The sequence below is a fragment of the Nyctereutes procyonoides genome, unplaced genomic scaffold (assembly GCF_905146905.1).
Source record: "Nyctereutes procyonoides isolate TBG_1078 unplaced genomic scaffold, NYPRO_anot_genome, whole genome shotgun sequence".
In the NCBI taxonomy this organism is placed as follows: Eukaryota; Metazoa; Chordata; class Mammalia; order Carnivora; family Canidae; genus Nyctereutes; species Nyctereutes procyonoides.
The window spans coordinates 72,284,457-72,304,418 of record NW_026575126.1 but is presented as its reverse complement, the minus strand read 5'-3'; the positions used below and the strand labels follow the sequence as shown (position 1 = coordinate 72,304,418).

General features: G+C 58.5%; 1 protein-coding gene across 6 annotated transcripts in view; it reads right to left on the bottom strand.

Annotated features, from left to right (window-relative positions):
* GTF2IRD1 (GTF2I repeat domain containing 1) overlaps positions 1–18,107 on the bottom strand; it is a 112,773-nt gene extending 94,666 nt beyond the window's left edge. For 2 of the 6 annotated variants that reach the window (XM_055339250.1, XM_055339252.1), the window contains exon 1: positions 12,278–12,297. The gene's annotated coding sequence lies outside the window, so the exon portion shown is untranslated. Of the gene's footprint in view, positions 1–12,277; positions 12,298–16,892; positions 16,942–17,229; positions 17,358–18,089 lie in introns of those variants that run through there. The other 4 variants (XM_055339255.1, XM_055339253.1, XM_055339254.1 and 1 more) reach the window with 4 other exon arrangements.
* Positions 18,108–19,962: the final 1,855 nt, after the last annotated feature.

Sequence of the window (19,962 nt, the reverse complement as noted above, 5' to 3'; positions counted from 1 at the left end):
TACATCCTTCCAGCTAGATCTCAGAGCCTGAGCCAGGAGCCTCTCCCCGCTGGCCCTCTGCTGGTCTAGGACGCTGAAGAGTTGCTTCATCCCATTGGATGAGGAGGTGTGTGCAGGACGGGAGGGAGGGAACCACAAGCCAGTGGGGGTGGTCTCAACAACACCCCCAACAGAACATGCACACATGGGGACAGAAATTTAGTTTTGTTCCTGGCTAAGCCCCAGAACCACAGCAGGCACTCCATATATACTTGCTTGGTGAATGAGCGAGGACTCAAAGAAGTCAGAGCAGGGACTGCAAAATGAAGCTTAACCAGAGTAGACCATCCTTGGCCTCCATGGAGGCCAGGGCACCCAGGGCACCTCCAGCCCCACTACATGGGGTCCCCCTAAGGCTGAGGCCCTGTCCACACCAGGCTGACCTCCCAGCTGGAGGAGCAGGGAAATGTCTGGGCTTGGGGGTCAATCCAGCCTGGCTCTGAGTCCCTACCCAGCTATCACCGGCCTGTGACGTCAGTGAAGGCAGACACACCATGCCTCAGTTTCCTTGTGAGCAAACTGGCGCCACCAATTCTGCTGCTCTCAGCGTTTCGAGGACGGAAAGCTGACATGTGAAGAGTGTCTGGCCCGGGGCCTAGAGATCACAGGTGCTCATTAAAGACACGGGAGTGATGATGGGGAGGAGGACTACAGAGCTGCTGTCCCGCCCTGACATCACCGCATCCATCAACTCTGAGTTAGCTCACGCAGGTCCCCGGACAGGCAGCACACGGATGCTTCTGCTCCCCCATGTGAGGGGGCTCTGGGGTAGGACATGCAGGCCCGGCACTGGGCTGGGTATCAGGAAACCCCAGCACCTGTCCCCTGGTTCTGGCTGAACCTTGGCAACTCAGCTGCAGGAGGTGAAAGTATGTATTGGGTCTTAAGCTTCTGGAGCGCTTGGGGGCTGGGTGTCAGGAGGTGGTGGGAAGAAGCGAGCACTGGGGTGGTGCCAGCCCCTGGGGCGATCCCATCTCCTGAGAGCCCCCCTGCCAGACATAAACAGGCCTTCTCAGAAGGATGAGCAACATGGATGAGGAGCGGAGCATCAGGCCCTTTCTTGTCGGGAAAAGGCTGGGCAGAAAAAAGCTAATCACAGTGGGTGATCTAATCTCAAGGCTCTGGCTCACAGGCTCCCACCCCAGCCAGCCCTCCTGAGCTGGCCCGCTCCCTCCCTCCTCCTGCTGCTGGCTGTCCCGCTCAACCCAGTCTGCCAGGGGTAGGGGGCAGGGGTCCCAGGGAAGGTCAGGCCCTGCCGCAGGTTGGGATGAGGAGAACTGGCTTCTAACTCCAAACACCACCCCAAAGTGGGCCTCAACTACGCCTTTGGAAACTTCTCTCAAGACCTTCTTACCCTCCACCCCAGGTGAATGGACCACCACGCCCCCTCCCCTGGCCTCTGGCCTCCATACCTGCCCCGATCCATGCAAGAGCAGTCATCACAGTCACCCTGTGCCCACCCCCAATGCCCTGCGATCCCATGCCTCTTGTTCCAGCTCCTTTAAATCCCGACGCCACAGCCTGCAGGACCCTGTCCTCCCACACTCCCCATCCCACGAGCTCCCCTGGTCCCAGTCCCGTGCGCTCCCGGTGGGAGGCACTCCTGCCGGATGCGTGGAGCACCAACTCATCACGCGGCTCCTTCAGTGCACCCAGATACCCCAGCCCCAGAACTGGGGGTAAATCAGACCCAGGCCCTGACCCGGGGCTCCCAGGTGGGGAAACAGCAGCTGAGGTATAAATGGTGACGGCACTCGAGAGAAGAGGCCTTTTCCATCAAGGTCTGTCCAGCAGGTACCCGGCAGAGGCACCTGCCGCCCAGGGCCCTCCGGCCGGCTGGCTGCTGCACAGGCCGATGCCGATGCCTGCCCGCGCCCCGCCCACTCGCCCACGGGGCCTCCCTGTCCACTGGGCCACGCGCTCTGTCCCGCGGGCACCGTGCCGCAGTCCCCGCCACCTGCTGGCTCGGGGGCTGGTACACATTAGTGACCTGGTCCCTGGGGGATGACACACTTAATTCGGTAGCTGGAGGGTCAGAGGCGTGAACACGCAGGTGAACCAACACCCCCTCACACATATACTCTGTCAGGGCTTTCATCCTCCATCACATCCGACACCCCAGCATCCCCAGCAGACATGGGCAGGGACCGTCACCCATCCCTTGCTGGGCAACAGAGCCACACTGTGCATGCGAACTTCCTATGATTCCACAAGAACTGTGGGGGAGCCAGTGTGGACATGTTCACACTCTGTTGCCCAGCCCTCCCCTCCCAAAGCCCACGCAGGCTCGTGTGTAAAGGCTCACTACGGCCCTGCTGTGCTCACACTCCCTCACGTGGATGAGGAGAGCCTGGCCACCTCGATCCACCAGGGCAAGCCAGGCTCACCGGCAGCTCTGGCCAGGTGGTAGTATTCCATTGATTTCTCCCCGGGGATGGGAAGAACCTGCAGCCCAGCCCAGGCCGCACCATCCCCCACCTAGAGCCCAATGACTGATGACAGAGCAGCCCGTCGCCAAGCCTGAGTCTCAGGAGTGTGCACAGGGCCACTCCTTGTGAGATCTGGGTCTAGCCAAGTCTTTGCCAACCCACTGGCTGTGTGATGCTGGGCAACTTGCTTCCCTTCCCTGGGCATCATTTCTGTCTCCAAAAAAGACAAACATCCACGGCACCCTGCCCCTTCCTCCCTCCCAGAGCAGTGGTGGGCAGTGGAAGCAAGGCCCAGCAGAGCCTTTCTTTCTACCCAAACCCTACCTTGGCCTTGAGCCTAGCTGAAACGCCACGTCACATTATGGTCACCATTACCATCAACAGCCACATGACTGCCCAGTGCTGTGCTGTGAGCATCCTTTTAATCCCCCACAGCAACCCTAGAGCACAATGGCATTCTTCCCATTTGACAGAAGACAGGGATGCTCAGAAAGGTTGAGTAACTTGCCCAATGTCACACAGCCAGAAGAGTCAGGGGCCAGCTTCAAAGCAAGGTCTGCTGGAAAGAGCAAATGTGCACCCAACCCGTGACGTCCCGGAAGCAGCCCTCCAGAGGCCCCTGGGCACGGCTCGCTGCCCAGCGGCTGACAGGCAGATATTCACAGAAGATCTCTTTAGCACAAATTCCTTTTCTGCCTCCCCCAGAGGGTAAGGAGCTTCAGGAAAGGGGCCAGGCTTCCTGACTGGGGTCACAGTGAGGCCCTGTGAGTCCTGAAAACCAGAAGGGGCCTCAAAGTATGGAGACATCATTTTCTGAGCCAAAAACAGGGCTTAGGGCTCAGAAAAGGGTCCTGTGTTGCCAAGATCATGGGCCTTCCAGGACAGTGGGGGTTAGAGAGATGGCACAGCACAATTCCAGGAACTGCTTGCCCTCTACACAGACCCCAGACTCCAGCTTAGCCAGTCTGCCCCCGGCCCCCACCACCAACCTGCAGCTGCACAGAGCCCAAAAAATGGGAGCAGAGAGGCACTGATTTCCTGCCCCAGGAGACCCATCTGAAGCCTGGGATGAGAAAATCACTCCTGTTCCAAAGCCGTGTCCCCACAGAGGTCCAGGTCGGCAGGGAGGCGTCCCAGTCCTTACTTCTGGCATCCTCATGGCCCCGTCCAGGGCACCCGCTGGCCTTGCACAGCCTACAGCCTGAGAACCCTCCTCATGGGGCTCACGTAGCTCCGAACTGGCTCCCTGAGCACCAGCTCCAGCTCCATGCTGCAGGTGCACCTGCCTGTCCCCCCCCCCGCACCCATGCTCACCCTCACAGTAGCTTCCAGACCTCTCAGCCACACCTCGAGGGTGGATGCAGCCCACACAGCAGCCACTCAACATCAACGCCAGGATAAACCCAGGGCCTGCATCTCTGAGGCTGGGTCTCTCCTGCGTCTCTCCTGCCTGACAAGAGTCACCACCCAAGAGAGCCCACCTATCCCTGTCAGGGTCTCCTGGAGTTGCTCCTTAAGATTTTTCCAGGTTGTCAGCCCCACCCTGCACACCCCAAGGACCAGGTCTGTTGGGATTTACCTGGACACATAATGGGGCATCAGGGTACCCATCAGGGCAGAAGCTGGCGTGCCCCCACCCTCCCGCCCCTAGCCTGTCCCCAGGGGCCACCAGCCATTCCTACACATCAAGGAAACCAACCACATTCCACCTCCAGCCTGTGGGCAGAATGTGTAGCCACCATGAGCTACACTCTTTTCTCTCCTCATTTGGGGGTTTTAGAGGCCCTGACCACCTCCCGACCCCATCTTCCACCTCATCTGCTCTAAAACCTCCCGCCAGCTGTTTGGCCTTGCTGTGCCCGCCCAGTCTCCTGGAACAGTCAGACAAGGGAGGCTCCGGCACCCGCAGGAGGGCAAGGAGTCCTGGCCCAGGAGTCACAAGATGTGGTTTTGATCTTGATTCTTAGGACTCTGGAATCAGCCGAGTGCCTTCTCTGCCCTGGCCTCAGCTTCCCTGTGTGAAAAGGAAAGGTCTTCAACCTATTCTGAGGTCCCTTCCAGTTCTAATGGTTCAGGGATCAACAGCGGACCGCACGGCACACCCTGTCCAGGAAGCCCCAGCCCCAGGTATGAGGCCCAATCCGAAAGACCCAAACCCCACAGTCACATGTATAAGGAGGACTGGCACCAACTAGAGCAATGGAAAGGGTAAACCCCGCACAGGGGTTAATCTGAGAGGGGCCAGCTCCAGGTTCGGGATGGCTTTCTAAAGCCGAGAGGTGGGCAGCCCAGGTGGCTCAGCGGTTTAGCGCCGCCTTCAGCCCAGGGCATGATCCTAGAGTCCCGGGATCGAGTCCCACGTCAGGCTCCCTGCACAGAGCCTGCTTCTCCCTCTGCCTGTGTCTCTGCCTCTGCCTCTCTCTCTCTCTCTCTCTCTCTCTCTCTCATTCTCTGTATCTCTCAGGAATAAATAAATAAATAAAATCTTTAAATAAAAAAATAAAGCCGAGAGGTAACATACACACAGTGAAAGTCACGCTCTTTGGCCACCAGTCCTGGGAGTCTGGAGTTTTTATAAATGCACGCTTGCTGGAATAACTGCCACCATGATCAAGACACAGGGCAGTCCCACCAACACCCTAAATTCCTGCAGGCCCAAGTCAACTCATCCCCACGCGACTCCGGATCGGCTCCATTCCTATGGTTTTGCATTTTCCAAGATGTCGTATGAACGCAACAGGACCTGGCTTTCTGGGTCTGCACCCTCCAGCCAGCTTAGCACGCCTACGGGTCACCATGCTGTCTGGATCAAGTGCTTGCTCCTTTTCGACGCTGACCAGTACCCCACAGTCTGCACGTATGGGGGTTTGCTTCTCCACGCACCACCAGCTGGACACGGACATTATTTCCAGTGTGGGGCAATTATGAATAAAACCACTGCAGGTAGCTCTTTTCTTCAGGTTCTTATGTAAACCTAAGTTTTCATTTTCCTTGGGCAAATACCGAGGAGCAGAACTGCCTGGTCATATGGTAAGCATGTGTTTTAACTTACAAAAAGCTGCCCCCAAATCCACAGAGACACCATTAGTGGTTGCTAGGGGGTGGGAGTGGGGGGAACAGGGAGGGACGGCTAATGGATATGGGGTTTCTTTTGGGGGTGATAAAAATTCTTCTGGAATGAGACAGTGGTGACAGTGGCCCAACCTTGTGACTATACTAAAAGCCACTGGATAGAATACTGACACGGTGACTTTTACCTTTATGATGTGATTACAGGTCAGCGAAAATAATAAACCTTTTTCCAAAAATGGCCACACCACTGGACACTCCCACCAGCTGTGTCTGAGGTCCGGCCCAGGCCACTTTTAAAGGCAAGATGTTCCATAGTTGGGTACAGGGAAGGGAGGAGCAAAGGCCCTGAGGCAGGATGGAATGAGCCTTAGGCTCACAGGCCTCCTGGGCTGAGCACAAAGGAGGTGACTGGATAGGGACAGGGTCAAGGAGGCATGGCAGGTGACTGGTACCGCCCTCCGCAAACTGGAATCCCCTGGGGCCTCAGATGGGCAGTGGTAACTCTGGACCACAGAAGAGCCAGGCACCCATGATCCAAGCCCCCGCACTACCTGTTGAGGGGGTGGGGTGCTCCACATCCCTCTTCTTGCTCCTGGAGAAATGAAGATGTCCACACTGGTCTGGGCCACAAGGGGCAAAGAGGGGCGATGCCTGCCCACTAGCATTCCCAATCCCCTTCCCCCCCAGTAGGCACACCTCTAGCTTCCCAGTTAGGGGGCACCACAGGACCAAAGTCTGACATATGCGAAACTGAAGAAACCACTGAGGAGAACATATGTGAAGGCAAAGCTTTGAGAGTAGAAGCACTCTGCCCTCACTCCTTCTCTCCACCTGGGCCATGGGTGTGAGGGCTGGAGGGGATGTGGCCATTCCGTGACCATGAGGCATAAACATAAAGATAAAAATCCAACAAGCTAAATCAAAATCACGTGTAGTAGCACTTCACCCTTTCCACGATGGCTGTAATCAAAAAGACAATCCCAAGTGCTGGCAAGGATGTGGAAAAACTGGATCCACATACACTGCTGGTGGGAATGTAAAATGGCGCAGCCACTTTGGACAACAGCCAGGCAGTTCCTCAGTATGTTAAACATGGAACCTCTAAAATGACCTGCCAATCCCACTCACAGGTGTTTAGCCAAGAGAAGAGACAACAGAGTTTACTCAAAAACTTGTATACAGGGCAGCCCGGGTGGCTCAGCAGTTTAGCGCTGCCTTCGGCCCAGGGTGTGATCCTGGAGACCCAGGGTCAAGTCCCATGTCAAACTCACTGCATGGAGCCTGCTTCTCCCTCTGCCTGTGTCTCTCCCTCTCTGTGTCTCTCATGAATAAATTAATTAATTAATTGAGAGAGAAAAAAAAAACTTGTATACAAGTGCTCACAGCAGTGCTATTCACACAGCCAAAGCGGGGAATGACCCACATGTCCCTCAGCCGATGAATGGATAAGAAAAGGTGGCCCAGGGACGCCTGGGTGGCTCAGCGGTTGAGCATCTGCCTTTGTCTCAGGGCGTGATCCCGGGATCCGGGATCGAGTCCCACGTCAGCCTCCCTGCGGGGAGCCTGCTTCTCCCTCTGCCTGTGTCTGTCTCTCTCTCTCTCTCTCTCTCTCTCTCTCTCTCTCTCGGTGTCTCTCATGAATAAGTAAATAAAACTCTTTTAAAAAAAAAAAAAGAGGGGATCCCTGGGTGGTGCAGCGGTTTGGCGCCTGCCTTTGGCCCAGGGCGCGATCCTCGAGACCCGGGATCAAATCCCACATCGGGCTCCCGGTGCATGGAGCCTGCTTATCCCTCTGCCTATGTCTCTGCCTCTCTCTCTCTGTATGACTATCATAAATAAATAAAAAAAAAATTTAAAAAAATGCTATCTCAAAAAAATAAAAAAATAAAAAAAATAAAAATAAAAAAAAAAGAAAGAAAAGAAAAGGTGGCCCATCCACACAACGGAATATTATTTGGCCATAACAAGGAGAGGCACTCTTGACATCTGCCACACATGGATGACCTTGAAAATATGATGCTCAGCGAAAGAAGCCAGATGCCAAGGCCACATGTTACAGTACTCCACTGATTCGAAACATCCAGAATAGGCAAATCTGTAGGGACAGAACATGAATCAGTGGTCGCCAGGGATTGGGGGTGGGGAGAGCAGAAGGCTGACTACTTAATGGGTCAGGATTTCTTCTCCTGGTGATGAAATGCCCTGAAATTAGCGGTAAATATCACACAACTCTAAAAGCACACTTTAGGGTATGCTTCAAGGAAAAATAATTTTTAAAGCAAGCTAAACAAAAAAAAAAAAAAAAAAAAAAAAAAAAAGGCAAGCTAAACAACCTAACAAGTTAGGGAGGAAAAGAAGCGAGCCCCTTACAGCATCGCCGAGCCCCCGTCCCAGCCTCCGACTGCCTAGACACTGGCTTTTCCTTGGGAGGTAATAAATAACCCCCCTGCCAAAGCTGTTCACGTGAGATTTTCTATTACCTGGAGCCAAACGCACTCCTAACCAACAGACTCGTCCCCCTGTGCCACCTGCCGGGACTCAAGGGGGCTCTGCACACTCAGCAGTACCTGTCCCAGGCTGGTGGCTGGGATTCGCCTAAACCTCAGGTTATCCGACACAGTCACCACCAGCAGCCCCCAGAATGCCACACATATGTGTGTGTGGGCACACACACACACACACACACACACACACACGCAAGCAAGTACACGCACACAAGCGTGTGTCTAAATAGCCCAGGGGATTAACTGTACTGACGCTCCACACTTGTGCTCTCTCCACATACACCAGCTGCCTTCACAGGGGGGAACCCCCCAAACTGGGTTGCACCCAGCCCAGGGAGACACAGTGTCCCCCCCGGACCACCACCCTCCCCCACCACCACCCTAGATGCCTCCAAGAGCCACAGCCAGGCCAGCAACTGAGGAGGATGGGGTGAGCCAATGAAAATCAGTATTGAAGAGTGGACCTTCCAAAGCTCCACCCCGAGTGCCCTAACACCTAGCCGCTTCTAACTCACTTAGCAAGTCTGTACTGGATATTCACTCTGTGCCAGGCAGGGTGCTGGGGGCAGGGAGGCGGAGGGACAAAGCTTCAAGGCCTGGACCCAACAGAGGGTGACAGACAAGCGCAAGGGCAGTTAGAACCCAGTACGTGAGGAGGCCTGTGCTGGGGGACATTCAGGGGTTGTCGGAACACAGAGGAGCGGCACCTAACACCAGACTTGGAAGGGCGCACGGGGAAGGCTTCCAGAGAGAAGTGCCATCCAAGCTGAGACCTGCAAGCAAAAATCAGCCCAATGAAACCGACCAACAGGGAGCATTAAGTACGTTCCAGGGAGAAGCCACACCACACGGGGAGGCAAGACAGCAGCACAGTATGTTCTAGAAACCCAGGGAAGCTCACTGTGCTGGCACGGAAACAGGCAGGGGCTGAGCATGCCCAGTCTGGGAGGGAGGCAATCGGATGAAGGTCTTCACCTGGACCCAACACAATGGCCAGAGCTTGGCCCTGCCATCACTTCTACAGTAAGATGCTCCCGTGGCCACCTGTGCAATCACTGTGGTCTCTGGACCCACACACTTCTGCCCTTCCCCAACCCCCATCCCCATCCCCTCCCAACCCCTTGCCTGCATTTGGAATGCCCACCCCAGACTACTCCTGGGTTCAGACTCCACCCACCCTCCAGGGGCCAGTGAAAAGTCACCTCCTGCAGGCTGTCCTCAGGCACATCTCTCTGGGAATAGAGGGTTCTCCAAAAACCCACCACAGGGCCACTGCCCCTGGGTAGCCACAGCTCCAGGGGACTAACCAGTTCCCCGCCATCAGGGGTTTTCCCCAGCTGACAGAAACAGAAACTGAGGCATGCCCACTTGCTCTGTGGGCAGAGGATGTAAGAGCACAGCAGGGAAGGACGGCAACCAGTTCTTCTCTGGGGAGGACTGGGGTCGTCATGCGCCAAGGTGAGAAAATTGGATTGGTAACCAGCTTCCCCCAACCGGATGTGCTGATCCTCCCAAGAGCACTGCTACAGAGGGAGAAGCACCCTCATCTGTTCTGATGAGGCTCAGAGAGGCGAAGCCACTTGCCGGAGAGCACACAGCAGGTCAGTGGTTAGAACTGAGACTTGACTCCATGTCTGGCTGGCTTCAAAGGCCCTGCTGGTTCCATGGCCTGGGGGGGGGGGGGGCATCACTCCCTTGGATATGCAGGGCAATGGACCAGGACCAGAGGGAGGATGTGCTTAACCTAAGCTGGAAGCCAGGATGCACACAGGGGAACAGGGGCAACTGCCCCCCTTCCCAAAGGCCCTACCTCTCCCAACCTGGGCCTCTCTGCTGGAAGCCGGCACACCTGAAAAACCAGCTCCTGGATAAACATGAGAGAGACACCAGACTGGGCCCAGTCATAAGACCCCCCTGGAGCCCGCCGGGACCACCTTGGAGCTGGGTGGGTGGGTAGACAGAGATCCTGCCCACTTCCAGGGAGCCACCCAGGAGCCTGCCACAGGCTTCCCACCAAGTACAGCCCAAGGGGCGGGCCGAGGGGTGCAGGCTTTGAGACTGAGCCAGGGGAGTCAGGGGGGCAGCTGAGCTCATCAAGAAAAAAAAAATGACCTGTTTACCAAAAACAAAGGTAAAACTCCTGAAATCTCTCAAGACACCCATGCAGGTCATGTTAACACCCCAGGAGCTCCTTTTCCTGCGGGGCCCACATGCCCTGGGAGGCTGTCAAGCCCCTGTTGGGCCCCCCTTCACTCAGACACCACCGTTCATGACGCCCACCCACAACTCTGCAAGGTACTGCTTTCTTCCTTCTCAGATGGTCAAACTGAGGCTCAGCCGGCTTGGCAGCTGTCCAAATCACACGAAGCAGGCAGGTGGCAGGGCTGGAATCAACCCACCTAGAAGCTTCTGCGCCCAACCGAAATCTCAGTGATGCCCACAGAAATGTTCAGAACAGCCACTGTCCACGTGGGGCGGGCCGCAGGCAGAGGCAGATGGCAAACATTTGTATTTAGAACCCCACCAGGTAAATGTGGATGAAAGTGGCCCTACTCCGGCTCCAAGGGAGACACGGGAGGAGGTCTGCATGGCCGCACCTCCTCCCCGTCGGAGGCCCACTGGCCTGTGTGACCACAGCTGAATCCCTCTCCGGCCTGCAAACCAGAGGCTCTGTTCTCCCATTTGCAGATGCCCCGATCCAAGCACAGAGATCAGAAGTCACTTGCTGGAGGTCACAGAGCCCCCTTCTATATGACCCTAAATCGTGTTCCTGACTGTAACACCAACCTCATTGTCCCTCCCCACCCCACTACACCCCCAGAACAAGCCCTGCCCCTGCTTCTGGAAAACACAGACCTTCTACCCCAAGCTAAAAGACTGTAGGAGCAGACCGGGGATGCACAGCCAGAGACCCCCAGATCCCGGGGAGCGGGGCACGTGGAGATGGGGGAGACAGCACAGGGCACAGACGGCTGCCCTCGCCCGCCCCCCAGCTGTCCTGGCCTCAGAGCATCACTGTCCCAGGAGCCCACCTGCACGGCGGAGGGTTGTGGGTGTGAGGGCAGCTGCGGGCAGGTGTAATTTCATCGCAGGCTCGCTGGCTCTGTGAGTCACCAGAACCAGAGGATGAAATTCTAGCTCTGCGGAGAGATGCGCACCTCTCTTGGCTCAGGGTCAGCTCTCTATGGGGGTGGGGATGGGGTACAGGCAGTGCCTTTGTAACAATGAGCAAAGGGTACCCCCTCCTCCGGGCTGGTCCCAAGCAGGGCTCTGTACACCCAGTGTCCCTGACCACCACCACCACCACCACCACCACCAGAAAGGGGGAGCCGTGTGGCACAGTCCTATGATGGAACAGTACTCAGCAACCAAAAGGTCTAAGAAGCCAGACTCAGGCTGCATTCTGTGTGACTGCATTTATGTGACATTCTAGAAAATGCAAAAGTACAGAGACAGAAAACACACAGTGGTTAAAAGGAGAGCAAAGAAAAGAAAAAAGAAAACACACAGTGGTTGCCAGGGGCTGGGGGAGGGCAAGAGGTTGGGTGCAAGTGAGCTTAAGGGAACTTTAAGGGGTGATGGAATGTTCCGTGTCTTGACAGGGGCTGGGCCATGTGAATGTGTACAGAGTCAAACCGCTCAGAAGGCACATTTACTAAAACTTGAGCATTTCACTGGATATCACTCATCCCTTGATAAAACAGGAGAGGAGCATCTGGGGGGCTCAGTGGTTAAGTGTCTGCCTTCGGCTCAGGTCGTTATCCCGGGGTCCTGGGATCGAGTCCTGTATCGGGCTCCTTGCCGGGAGCCTGCTTCTCCCTCTGCCTGTGTCTCTCATGAATAAATAAATAAAATCTTTAAAACAAAACAAAACAGGACAACCTATGGGGTGAGCCCCTCCTACTTGCTGGCCTGGGGCCGGATGCCAGGACCTGAGACCCTGCAGACCTGGGGCATCTGTAAGTTTCTTAGTGGTCGGTTAAGAGTGACAGACGGATGGACAGAGACTCCCCTCTATGGTGGTTCTACCAGAAGCCAGAAAATGTACCTGAAGACCACGCTCCCACTCCAATCGGCAAACAAGCCTGGCCCTGCCCAAGCCTCCGGGAGAGAAGCAGCCTGAGAGGGGCTCCTTCCAGCTCCGGGTTCAGGCCCTCCATCTCCAACTATGTAGCCTTGCTGGGCACCTGCAGGCTGCCCAGAAGCCCAAGCCCCCGAGCCAGGACCACTCACCTCTGGCTTCCCACAGTCTCCACTCCAGACCCGCATGGGGTGACCCACATATCCAGCTCTGGAAGCCACCCCCTGCCACAGCAGCTGAGACGCTGGCAGGACATGGGGTATGTTCTCCACTTCACATGTGAGCATACAGCCTGGATTTGGGGGAGGAGGGACATGGTACCTGAGACCCTGCCCCTTGCTTCCTGGCTACAGTCAGTTCACATTCCAGGGGCCTCAGCACAGCACAGAGGCCTTGATGGAGTGGGGGGGGGGGGGGGGCATTAGAGAAAACAGCCTCCCAGTGCTCAGGCCTGGCTCTGCAAACCCTAACTCGGGTGTCTGATTTGGTGCACCCTACCACCACCCTTCCCCCTGCCTCCCGCCACAGTGAACAGAAATCTCTGAAAACCAGGGGTTCCCAGACTGGGGGATCCCTGGGTCGCCCACACCACCCAAGCTAACAGGGGATCTGGACCCTGGGACCGCGGCCTGGAGAAAGCCCAGCCAAGGAAACAGGAATGAGACCTGCCTGCTGCTAACTGACCCAGACCCTTCCGGGAGCTTTAGGCTGAGCCCTGACCCCAACCCCAGGCCCAACCACGCCCTGAGCCTCTCCCCAGTCCCCAACAGTCCCACTGCCCAGAGGTCAGAGCTGTAGGGTTGCCAGATCAAACACAAGACCCCAGTTCGGCTTCAGATAAACAAGTAAGTCTTTAGTATACGTTACGTCTTCAATCCTGCATTATCCATGGCTTATCTGAAATCCAAATTTAACTGGGCATCCCTATTTTTATTAGCCAGATCTGGCAACCAGAAGCAGGTGGTCCTGAAGGAGGGAGACAGGTGGGCACACAAATAGCTCTGTGTTGGCCAAGCCCGGCTCCAGACCAAGAGGATGGGAGTCAGGAGCAAGACTTCTGCCCGGGACACCCCCACCAGGCATCCCAAGCCCGGGCAAGGACAAAGTAGGGCCTCACTCAGCTCATTCAACAAATCTAACTCCCCACAAAGCGAACAAGCGCTGAGCCCCTTGCACATCCTTGCCGGGGGCTCTGAGCCCCTTTGCTGTCATCAGCCGTAACCCACAGCACTGAGTCTGAAATGATACAGTATCCACCCTGGTGAGCATGAGGATCACTGAGTCCCAGCCAGATCTGCCTGCAAATGAGGGACCTGGGAACGAAGCGAGGGAGCTGGCTCCTCGTGGGCCCCGCCTGGACACCCCAACACCTACCCACAGAAATCTCCACTGTCACCCAGCCACAGAAGGGGGAGCATCTCACTGCCTCATAACCATTTTTATCTCTTCCAGTTCTCCCACATAAAACGATCCCTCCACTACTCTGGCCTGGCTTATGAATTCCTGCTGGGAATTCCCTTGCAGGTGCCTCAAGGGTCTACATCTTCTGGGCCTCACACTTTTCTGGAAGGTTCCAAGCCCTTGGCCCAGAGTCCTGCACTGTTCCTCTTTGTCTGTGAGTTAACTCCGCAGGTCTTGTTCCGAGGTGCCCCTTGAGGCCTCCATGGGCCCAGGGGGCTGGGCACACATTCCTGCTTGTCCCAGAGAACCCAGCCGCGAGGCATCACAAAGAGAGCACCCACAAAGAGCCAAGAGTTGGAGGGCTGAGAGAAGCGGGGCTAAGGACATCCTGGGAGCAAAGCCCCAGGCTCAGGTTTGAGGGGAAGACACAGGCTCGGGGCCGGGGAGGATAAGGGGGCAGGGGAAGATCCTGGATTCTCGCCACCATGGGGAGGGGAGTGCTTCCCCAGAGAAGGGGATTCAGGAACAGGAGAAGCTCCTTAGCAATGTGGGCCCAGGGCCTGAAGCTAGACTTCATTCTTTCATTCATTCCCTCAGGTAGTCATTCCTCAAGTATTTGGGGACCAGCCCCGGGGCACCAGGGAATCCAAAGCAAGCCTCGGACCCTGCCCTGTTCCTAGAGCAACTGGGAGGCAGATGTGGAACTTCTGAGTGAGATCAACACTGGGACAGAGGAAGGACAGGACGTCACGGGGGACACAGAGGTAGCCCCTGGGCCGGCCCTGGGATGGGATGCCAGCCCGAGGACACAGCAGCCAGTTAAGTCTTCACAGAGAGGCGACGAGAGCAGCAAATCCCACCGCGCATACCCCCACTCTGGCCAGGTCAGGACATCAGAGGAAGTCTCCCACTCCTACAGGGGAAGGATGGGAAGAACCTTCCAGTGAAGAACAGCATATGCGAAGGCCATTCAAGAAAACTTCGGGATTCCACGAGCCAGTTGATGGATAGAGGAGAGCCAGAGCGGATGAACCAGAATCCAGAATGGGGACGGACCAGGAGAAGCGATCTGCGCTTCCAAGTGTTGGGGCCAGGCGGGAAGGGAAACTCCTCAAGATGGCGGATACCCCAAAATGGCTGAAGTTCCTGTCACTACCTCCACTTGGGACGCCAATGGACCAATGACCTGCTGACAGCTTGACGCAGACCCTTAGACCTCTCCTTTGGACTTCCCCAACCGAACCCAATGCCCTTCAAACCCCAGAGGAGGAAGTCACCTTTGACTGACCGAACTGCAATCCTTCCTTTGCATAGTGAGGGGTCACTCTGACTGGTTGGATGCCATCCTTCCTTTGCATATGAGCCGACCAATAGGAAACCGTTCTGCCTTACAACGTTACGTAAACCCCCTGCCACCTTGTCTTGGCGCGACTTCCCCGACTCACTCTTCCCTCCGTGAGTCGTGGAACCTCGCCCGAGGGTGCCTGCAATAAAATCTGTTCTTGGACCCTCGCTTGCCTTGGCGGTCTCATTTCCATTTAGTTACTAAAAAACCTAACACCAAGGTCACACTCAGGATATAAACGCCCCAAGGCGTCGCCCGTCGCATCGCCCCGAGATCCTCACCTGGGTTTCTGACAACCCAGCTGCCACCAAAACGCGCAGGCCCTGGCTGCTGGAGACAGGCTGCTAGAACAGCTGCCTCCGAGACCCCTATCATTATGCCCGCCTTTCCGACTATTTCCAAGCACCGAACGCTAACAACCGCCACTGTGTCGGAAGGCTCTGGGAGACTAGCCTTCAAAGAACAGATGGAAAGTATTTGTGATTAACACATTGCACGTAAATGACCCTTCCTCCAGCACCAAGAGAACAGTCAGTCCTCTTAAGTTGGTTACACTTGTCCCTACAATGCCATCTCCGAGACCCAGTTTTGCAACCTTCGGCCCCAGGTCTTCCACATTTTAAATGTGCAGGCAACCAGTGGCCACAGAGTTCCCACCGTTGCTTGGTTCCTCTGCTGGGACCCTCTGAGTCAGAGCCTCAACTTTCTAGGTCACTCTCAGAGCAGGCTATGGCACGGGGCGTGGTCTTAAGCCTCTCACATCCCGAAAGCAGGTCGGGGATTCCGACTTCCTGTCACCTTGGAGCCGGGTCTGCCCTTGGTCCAGCAGTTCCTGTTCAGAAGAGGTCAGGGTCTACCTCGAAGCCTCCTATGCTCCCACTCGCAATGGGTGGCTCGTGATGGGTGCCTGACCACCCCCTCTTTGCCACCCCGGCGCCCAGATCTTCCCTGCAGGCAGCCACCAGCAGCCACCAGCCTCCCAGCCACTACTACCTCCTGCTCTGAATAAATAATCAATGCCAGTGCCCTTTCCCTTTGGGAATGACGCTGCTGAAATAAATGGCTGCTTGGAAAGGCACCTCCCAAGCCCCCGAGGACCATAGCAGTGCCCAGGAGCAAGCAGTCCCAGCTGCGGGGCTACCAAATCCCGCCAAAGGAGGTCAGAGCAGCTTCCTGCAGCCCCTTCCTTCCAGTGTGACCAAACGCCCACTCCTCTAGCTGTCCACACCAGCCCCACACCCCGGCTACTGGGGCCGGGGGGGGGGGGGGGGGGGGGGGGAATCCCAGGGCAGTCCCACGCCCCTCATCACCAGTCCCATGCTCCATCCAAGGCATGTGCTTCCCCTAAGGGTCCTGGTGCGGGGACCCCTGCAAGCCAGGTCCCTCACTTTGGCTGCGATGGGAATGGAAGAGGCTCCCACCCCAGGTCTGGTCTTTTGAGGCTGGGTCATATGGCCAGATGTGCAGGGCTCCTCCAGCACCGCCAGGAGGGCAGAACTCTCAGCTGCAAGGCCCCCCTCTGCCCTGGGCCCAGGCCAGGGCATCGTCCCTGTCCCTGGCCGCAGGCCGTGGCTGGAGCCCAGGAGAGGCACCAAGCCCATCATTTCCAAGGACTCGGGATGGGGGGGTGGGCGCGGCGCACCCTGTGGCGCTGCACAGGCCTCCCTGCCCATGTGCAGGAACTCAGAGACCACCACGCGCGGGGCACCCCCAACTTGCTCCTCTGGAAGCTCGGTGGCCCCACCGCCGCCCTCCGAGGCCAGGCTCTTCGGCTCTCCCCGGAGCTTCAGCTGCCGCGGCTCGGACCGGCCCCCTCCCGGGGGACCCGCAGGGGCCGCTGCGCCCGGGCAGTGCCGGCTGTGCGGGGACTCGGCCTGCGCGCGGGGGGCCCGGCCGGGAGACGGCCCAGCCCGGGGGGCGGGGGGCGGGGGGCGGGGGGCGGGGACCCGCGGCCTCCCCAGCCCGCTCCGGCCCCCTCCGCTCCCACACTGGCGGCCGCCGCCGCGGGCAGCACCACTGACCTCATTCGCCAACCGCAGCAGCCTGCGGGCGCCGCCGCCCGCCGGGGGCGCCCCCAGCTCCGGCCGGGCCGGGGGGACAGCGCCCGCCTCCCAGCCCCTCCCGGCAGGTGGGGGGCGGCCGGCCCGAACCCGAGTCGCAGTCACGTGCCTCCCCGGCACCCGAACGCGGGACCGGGTCCTGGAGCACCTGGAGGGGGAGGGGAGGGGAGGGGAGGGGGGAGGGGAGGGGGAGGGGCGGGGGCCGCGGCGGGGTGGGGGGTGGGGGGCGGGGGGCGGGGGGGCGGCGGAGCAGGGGAGCAGGGCCTCGGCGCCCGCCCCCCGCAAAAGTTTCTCCTACCTTGGAGGATCCCCAAGCGCTCCTGCCAGCGGCGCCCCGGCCCCGGCCCGCGGCCAGGACCCAGCCTCCTGCCGCTGCCTCCTTAATTAATCCGGGAGAATGGGGGAAGGCGCGGCGGCGGGAGGCGCGGCGCGGCGGCGGCGGCGGGGGCGGGGGCGGGGGCGCGGGGCGCGGGGCGCGGGGCGCGGGGCGCGCGGCGCCGGCCGGGGAGGGGCCGCGGCGGGGGTCTCGGGCCGGCCGGGGGGCTGGCGCTCGGCGGCCCCCACCCCCGGCGCGGGCTGCGGCGGAGGGCGGGGCGCGGCGCGGGGAGCGGAGCCGAGAGCGGGAGCGCAGGGAGGCTCTTTGTTCTGTAATCCCAGTAAGATTGCCAGCCATTCGCCCCGGCCCTAATCCCAGCCCCGCGCAACACCACCCTCCATTGGCTGCCATTTACATACGGGATTAGCCCGCCCGGCCCGCCCCGCGCCCCGGCCTGGGCACCGCGGGGGGAGCGCCGCGCCCCCCGCCCCGCCCCGCCCCCGGCGCCCCGAGCGCGCCGCCCGCCGCCCGCCGCCCGCCGCCCGCCGCCAGGGGGGCCTGCGCGAGGGCCGGGAGGGCCGGGAGGGCCGGGAGGGGCGCCCGCGGCCTCGGCGCCCCCTGGCTGCCCGGCGACGCCCCCCCCCGCCTCCCCCTCCCCAGCGCGGGGTGGGGCCGGATTAGGAGGCCGGGGCGCGGGGTCAAGGTCACCCGGCGGGCGGTGGGAGGCACCCGGGGCGGAGGCGGGCGCCCGGGGCCGGGGCCGCGGTGGCTGCAGAACTGAAGTGGGCCGGCTGGTCCCTCCCACCTTGCCCAGGTTAGCTTCCGGCCCTAGGTCCAGGCACCTCTTTCAGCCTTTGTCCCCCGGGATGTGAAGAAGGCAGTGGCCTGCCCACGGTCGCAGCAGATCCAGTTGGAGGCTCCGGGGCCCATCTTGTCCGGGCAGCCCTCCGTCTGATCCGTCTGATCCCCGGCTCGGGCTTTTGCCACCCGCTTCCTCTACCACACCAGCCGTCCTGTGGAATCGGGGAGCGCACTTCCCATCCTCTCCAAAGCCGTGCATCCTAATTCAGCACAAGGAGTGGTGCCCTGAGTCCTGTGCTAGGCCCTTGCTATGCTGGGCACTCCTGGGAGGGACACAAGTCAGGCAGGCCGGGACCCCAGGGAGCTCCTGGCCTAGATGGAGAGGGAGGCATAGACATTGAGAATCTTCGGGGTCCCAGCAAAGCCCTCCAGGTCTTCCCCCAGCTTCCTGGGGCCCCGCTGGGCACTTGGTAAAGGATAAACTCGGCTGACCAGGTCTATCCCACAAGCCTGTCAGACAGCTCCTCCTGGGCAGGCCAGGTCCACAAGGCCCAGCCAAAGGCCAAGCCCCAGGAGCCCTGGTGCCCACCGAATGCCTTGCTCACAGCGTTGGCCAGAGGACTGAGGACTGGGCATGAGGCCACAATGCTCCCTCCATCCCATACTGCTTTTTGCCCTCTTGGGTGTACCACCCTATCCCCAGCATCACTGTTGTGTGTGTGTGTGTCCCCCCCCCCCCCCCCCGCCCCTCCAATCCCCACCTGCCCTCTGCTGGCCCTGGTGTGGCAGTGTCACTGAAGGGAAGAGCTAAGATCTAGAGACTGTGGGTTCAAATCCTGGCTCTTCCTCTTAACACCAGGTGACCTTAGGCAGGGCAGTTCACCTCCCTGAACCTCTATTTCCCATCTTTTGCAACCTCTCAGTAAACCACAACGTGACCCCACTGTGCTTTCTAAGCACAGATGATGGGTGCTTTCTAAGCATCACTAAGCCTGTGGGGGTGTCTTGTATTGGCCTCCTTTTACAATGAAGGGAAGTGACTTGCTTAGGGACATACAGCACCAGCATCGCGTGGCTGGGACTGTCATCATAGCCCTGGTTCAGCCCACTGGCCTACTGTTCCTCTATCCCATCTGCATCAGCCCACGATATGTTGGAGGTAAGGCGTGGCCTTTGTGGGCCCACCTGGGGCACACTGGTCCCCAAAAGGGCTGTCTAGTTGGGCTGTTGGTTTCTAGGGAGAATGCTTTCCAGACCCTAAGTCCTGGGGCAGAGTGCCAGAAGCCTTTGCACCTCAAGGTGGAGAGTAGCTAAGCCCTAGTGGGGAGGGAGCACCAGTGTGTGCTCAGTACTGCCCTCTGCAGGCAGAATCCAGAGCAGCAATGATGCAAGTGGAGTGCTGGGGTTAAGTGCCCTCTTCCAGCCTCTGGGCTGCTCTTCCTGCCAGCGGGTAGAGCCAGCCTGAGCCCAACCTTGCCTAGGTAGACTGGGTGCAGTGTGGTCAGCAGAAGGCCTTGGCCCGGCATGCGTAAGCTCTGCTCCCCAGGGGATATGACACCAGGCTTCACATTCACTCACTGTGTCTCCTGGGCCAAGTTGATTGACCTCTGTCCTAGGCCAAGTCTCTCTCAGCCTGAGCTTCCTCATCAAGAATATGGAGACAAGATAGTCCTTACTCTGTGTGATGGCTGTAGAGACTGAATGACATGTGACACTGGACAAATGCTTGGTGTAGTGCCTGGTACTACATCTAGAGGCAAATTTGCAGTCTCGGCCTTTGCTTGAGCTGCTCTTCCTGAGGAGGTGAGAATTCTAAGGACAAGGTCATGGACATTCTAATTTTGTCAAGTTCACTTCTTTCCCCTGAGTAGGGCAGCAGAAGCTCGCGCAGTTGGGAGGGGAGCTTGGCGAAGA